The following is a 6708-nucleotide window of genomic DNA, read 5'->3' as shown; positions in this document are numbered from 1 at the left end:
TTCGCTGGTTTAACATACATATTGACCTGAGCGAGGGTTTTTTCTGCTTTGGATCACGTAGCAAAGTGGTACCACACTAAAACAGTCAATTAAACCTGGTCTCGATAAATATTTTAGAGCATAACGCAGGTCATGTCTGGGATAGGTCTGGGATTTGCCCTCATCAGACTCATACTTTCGCATTCTTCACATACTTGTTGAACAGATTCTGGGTTTTTTCTGGTTTGGATCAGGTAGTAATGTGGTACCACACTGAAACAGTCCATTAAACCTGGTTTCGATCAATATCTTAGAGGTTAACGCATGTTAGGTCTAGGTTTGGCCTGGGATTTGCCCTCATCACGGTCATACTTTCGCTGTTTTAACATACATATTGACCAGAGCGAGGGTTTTTTCTGCTTTGGATCACGTAGCAAAGTGGTACCACACTAAAACAGTCAATTAAACCTGGTTTCGATAAATATATTAGAGGATAACGCAAGCTATGTCTGGGATAGGTGTGGGATTTGCCCTCATCAGGCTCATACTTTCGCGTTTTTCACATACTTGTTGAACAGATTCTGGGTTCTTTCTGGTTTGGATCAGGTAGTAATGTGGTACCACACTGAAACAGTCCATTAAACCTGGTTTCGATCAATATTTTTGAGGATAACGCAGGTTAGGTCTAGGTTAGACCTGGGATTTTCCCTCATCAGACTCATACTTTCGCATTCTTCACATTCTTGTTGAAGAAATCTTGGGCTTTTTCTGGATTGGATCACGTAGTAATGTGGTACCACACTGAAACAGTCAATTAAACCTGGTTTCGATCAATATTTTAGAGGATAACGCATGTTAGGTCTGGGATAGGTCTGGGATTTGCCCTCATCTGGGTCATACTTTCGCATGTTACTCAAACTTGTTGGCCAGATTCTGGGCTTTCACTGGCCTGGATCACGTAGTAGTGTGGTACCACACTGAAACAGTCCATTAAACCTGGTTTCGAACTATATTTTAGACGATAACTCATGTTAGGTCTAGGTTAGGCCTGGGATTTGCCCACATCAGATTCATACTTTCGCATTATTCACATACTTGTTGAACAGATCCTGGGTTTTTTCTGGTTTGGATCAGGTAGTAAAAGTGGTACCACACTGAAACAGTCAATTAAACCTGGTTTCGATCAATATTTTAGAGGGTAACGCATGTTAGGTCTGGGGTAGGTCTGGGATTTGCCCTCATCAGGGTTATATTTTCGCGTTTTTCACATACTTGTTGAACAGATCCTGGGATTTTTTCTGGTTTCGATCACGTAGTAATGTGGTACCACACTGAAACAGTCCATTAAACCTGGTTTCGATCAATATTTTAGAGGATAACGCATGTTAGGTCTAGGTTAGGTCTGGGATTTGCTCTCATCAGGCTCGTACTTTCGCATATTTCCCATACTTGATGGTCAGATTCTGGGTTTTTTCTGGTTTGGGTCACGTAGTAATGTGGTACCACATAGAAACAGTCAATTAAACCTGGTTTCGATCAATATTTTAGAGGATAACGCAAGTTAGGTCTGGGATAGGTCTGGAATTCACCCTCATCAGGCTCATACTTTCGCGTTCTTCACATACATGTTGAACAGACCCTGGGTTTTTTCTGGTTTGGATCACGTAGTAATGTGGTACCACACTGAAACAGTCGATTAAGCCTGGTTTCGATCAATATTTTAGAGGATAACGCAAGTTAGGTCTGGGATAGGTCTGGGATTCACCCTCATCAGGCTCATACTTTCGCGTTCCTCACATACATGTTGAACAGACCCTGGGTTTTTTCTGGTTTGGATCACGTAGTAATGTGGTACCACAGTGAAGCAGTCAATTAGACCTGGTCTTGATAAATATTTTAGAGGATAACGCACGTTAGCTCTGGGTTAGGTCTAGGATTTGCCCACATCAGGGTCATATTTTCGCATTTTTCACATACTTGTTGAGCAGATCCTGGGATCATTTCTGGTTTGTATCACGTAGCAATGTGGTGCCACACTGAAACAGTCCGTTAAACCTGGTTTCGATCAATATTTTAGAGGATAACGCATGTTAGGTCTAGGTTAGGTCTGGGATTTGCACGCATCAGGCTCATACTTTCGCAGTTTTAACATACATGTTGTCCTTATCGAGGGTTTTTTCTGCGTTGGATCACGTAGTAATGTGGTACCACACTAAAACAGTCAATTAAAGCTAGTTTCGATAAATATTTTAGAGGATAACGCAAGTTATGTCTGGGATAGGTCTGGGATTTGCCCACATCAGACTCATACTTGCGCATTCTTCACATACTTGTTGAGCAGATCCCGGGATTTTTTCTGTTTTGTATCACGTAGTATTGTGGTGCCACACTGAAACAGTCCATGAAACCTGGTTTCCATCAATTTATTAGAGGATAACGCATGTCAGGTCTAGGTTAGGTCTGGGATTTGCACTCATCAGGCTCATACTTTCGCATTTTTAACATACATGTCGACCTGATCGAGGGTTTTTTCTGCTTTGGATCACGTAATAATGTGGTACCACACTGAAACAGTCGATTAAACCTGGTTTCGATCAATTTTTGAGATGATAACGCATGTTAGGTCTCGGTTAGGTCTAGGACTTGCCCTCATCTGGGTCATACTTTCGCATGTAACTCAATCTTGTTGGCCAGATTCTGGGCTTTCACTGGTCTGGATCACGTAGTAATGTAGTACCACACTGAAACAGTCCATTAAACCTGGTTTCGATCCATATTTTAGAGGACAACGCATGTTAGGTCTAGGTTAGGCCAGGGATTTGCCCACATCAGGGTCGTACTTACACATTTTTCGCATACATGTTGGCCAGATCCTGGGTTTATTCTGGTTTGGATCACGTAGTAATGTGGTACCACACTGAAACAGTCGATTAAACCTGGTTTCGATGAATATTCTTGAGGATAACGCATGTTAGGTCTAGGTTAGGCCTGAGATTTTCCCTCATCAGACTCACACTTTCGCATTCTTCACATACTTGTTGAACAGATCCTGGGTTTTTCTGGATTGGATCACGTAGTAATGTTGTACCACACTGAAACAGTCGATTAATCCCGGTTTCAATCAATATCTTACATGACAACGCATGCCAGGTCTAGGTTAGGTCGGGGATTTGCTCTCATCAGGCCCATACTTTCGCATATTTCTCGTTTTCGTTGGCCAGAACCTGGGCTTCCACTGGTTTGGATCACGTAGTAATGTGGTACCACAGTGAAGCAGTCAATTAAACCTGGTCTTGATAAATATTTTAGAGGATAACGCACGTTAGCTCTGGGTAAGGTCTAGGATTTGCCCTCATCGGGCTCATACTTTCGCACATTACTCATACTTGTTGGCTAGATCCTGTGCTATTTCAGGATTCGATAACGTATTAATGTGGCAACACACTGAAACTGCCAATTAAATCTGGTTTCCGTCAATATTTTAGAGGATAACACATGTTAGGTACAGGTTAGGTCCAGGATTTGCCCTCATCAGTCTCATACATTCGCATTCTTCGCATACTTCTTGAACAGATCCTGGGTATTTTCTGGTTTGGATCACATAGTAATGTGGTACCACACTGAAACAGTCAATTAAACCTGGTATCGATCGATATTTTATAGGACAACGCAAGTTTGGTCTGGGATAGGTCCGGGATTTGCCCTCATCAGGCTCATATTTTCGCGGTTTTCACATACTTGTTGCACAGACCCCTGGCTTTTTCTGTTTTGGATCACGTAGTAATGTGGTACCACACTGAAACAGTCGATAAATCCTGGTTTCGATCAATATCTTAGAGGTTAACGCATGTTAGGTCTAGGTTTGGCCTGGGATTTGCCCTCATCACGGTCATACTTTCGCTGTTTTAACATACATATTGACCAGAGCGAGGGTTTTTTCTGCCTTGGATCACGTAGCAAAGTGGTACCACACTAAAACAGTCAATTAAACCTGGTTTCGATATATATATTAGAGGATAACGCAAGTTATGTCTGGGATAGGTCTGGGATTTGCCCTCATCAGGCTCATACTTTCGCGTTTTTCACATACTTGTTGAAGAGATCCTGGGCTTTTGCTGGATTGGATCACATAGTAATGTGGTACCACACTGAAACAGTCCATTAAACCTGGTTACGATCAATATTTTAGAGAATAATTCATGTTAGGACAAGGTTAGGTCTGGTATTTGCTCTCATCGGGCTCGTACCTTCGCATATTTCTCATACTTGATGGTCAGATTCTGGGCTTTCACTGGCCTGGATCACGTAGTAGTGTGGTACCACACTGAAACAGTCCATTAAACCTGGTTTCGAACAATATTTTAGACGATAACTCATGTTAGGTCTAGGTTAGGCCTGGGATTTGCCCTCATCAGACTCATACTTTCGCATTCTTCACATACTTGTTGAACAGATTCTGGGTTTTTTCTGGTTTGGATCAGGTAGTAATGTGGTACCACACTGAAACAGTACATTAAACCTGGTTTCGATCAATATTTTAGAGAATAATTCATGTTAGGACTAGGTTAGGTCTGGTATTTGCTCTCATCGGGCTCGGACTTTCGCATATTTCTCATACTTGATGGTCAGATTCTGGGCTTTTTCTGGTTTGGATCACGTAGCAAAGTGGTACCACACTAAAACAGTCGATTAAACCTGGTTTCGATCAATATTTTTGAGGATAACGCAGGTTAGGTCTAGGTTAGACCTGGGATTTTCCCTCATCAGACTCATACTTTCGCATTCTTCACAAACTTCTTGAACAGATCCTGGGTTTTTTCTGGTTTCTATCACATAGTAATGTGGTACCACACTGAAACAGTCAACTAAACCAGGTATCGATCAATATTTTAGAAGATGACGCAAGTTATGTCTGGGATAGGTCTGGGATTTGCCCTCACCAGGCTCGTACTTTCGCGTTTTCCACATACTTGTTGAAGAGATCCTGGGCTTTTTCTGGATTGGATCACGCAGTTATGTGGTACCACAATGAAACAGTCGATTAAACCTGGTTTCGATCAATATTCTTGAGGATAACGCGTGTTAGGTCTAGGTTAGGCCGGAGATTTTCCCCCATCAGACTCATACTTTCGCATTCTTCACATACCTGTTGCACAGATCCTGGGTTTTTTCTGGGTTGGATCAGGTAGTAATGTGGTACCACACTGAAACAGTCGATTAATCCCGGTTTCAATCAATATCTTACAGGATAACGCATGCTAGGTCTAGGTTAGGTCTGGGGTTTGGTCTTATCAGGCCCATACTTTCGCATATTTCTCATTTTCGTTGACCAGAACCTGGGCGTCCACTGGTTTGGATCACGTAGTAATGTGGTACCACAGTGAAGCAGTCAATTAAACCTGGTCTTGATAAATATTTTAGAGGATAACGCACGTTAGCTCTGGGTTAGGTCTAGGATTTGCCCTCATCGGGCTCATACTTTCGCATATTACTCATACTTGTTGGCTAGATCCTGGGCTTTTTCTGGATTCGATCACGTATTAATGTGGTAACACACTGAAACTGTCAATTAAATCTGGATTCCGTCAATATTTTAGAGGATAACACATGTTAGGTCTAGGTTAGGCCAGGGATTTGCCCACATCAGATTCATACTTTCGCATTATTCACATACTTGTTGAACAGATCCTGGGTTTCTTCTAGTTTGGATCACGTAGTAATGTGGTACCACACTGATACAGTCCATGAAACCTGGTTTCCATCAATATTTTAGAGGATAACGCATGTTAGGTCTCGGTTAGGACTAGGATTTGCCCTCATCTGGGTCATACTTTCGCATGTTACTCAAACTTGTTGGCCAGATTCTGGGCTTTCACTGGCCTGGATCACGTAGTAGTGTGGTACCACACTGAAACAGTCCATTAAACCTGGTTTCGAACTATATTTTAGACGATAACTCATGTTAGGTCTAGGTTAGGCCTGGGATTTGCCCACATCAGATTCATACTTTCGCATTATTCACATACTTGTTGAACAGATCCTGGGTTTTTTCTGGTTTGGATCAGGTAGTAAAAGTGGTACCACACTGAAACAGTCAATTAAACCTGGTTTCGATCAATATTTTAGAGGGTAACGCATGTTAGGTCTGGGGTAGGTCTGGGATTTGCCCTCATCAGGGTCATATTTTCGCGTTTTTCACATACTTGTTGAACAGATCCCGGGATTTTTTCTGGTTTGGATCACGTAGTAATGTGGTATCACACTGAAATAGTCCATTCAACCTGGTTTCGATCAATATTTTAGAGGATAACGCATGTTAGGTCTAGGTTAGGTCTGGGATTTGCTCTCATCAGGCTCGTACTTTCGCATATTTGTCATACCTGACGGCCAGATGCTGGGCTTTTTCTGGTTTGGATCACGTAGTAATGTGGTACCACACTGAAACAGTCGATTAAACCTGGTTTCCACAATATTTTAGAGGATAACACATGTTAGGTCTGGGTTAGGTCCAGGATTTGCCCTCATCAGTATCATACATTCGCATTCTTCACATACTTCTTGAACAGATCCTGGGTATTTTCTGGTTTGGATCACATAGTAATGTGGCTCCACACTGAAACAGTCACTTAAACCTGGTATCGATCAACATTTTATAGGACAACGCAAGTTAGGTCTGGGATAGGTCCGGGATTTGCCCTCATCAGGCGCATATTTTCGCGTTTTTCACAT

This window comes from Colletes latitarsis, unplaced genomic scaffold (genome assembly GCF_051014445.1).
Source record: "Colletes latitarsis isolate SP2378_abdomen unplaced genomic scaffold, iyColLati1 scaffold0018, whole genome shotgun sequence".
Taxonomy (NCBI): Eukaryota; Metazoa; Arthropoda; class Insecta; order Hymenoptera; family Colletidae; genus Colletes; species Colletes latitarsis.
Note: the sequence above shows the minus strand (reverse complement) of the source record.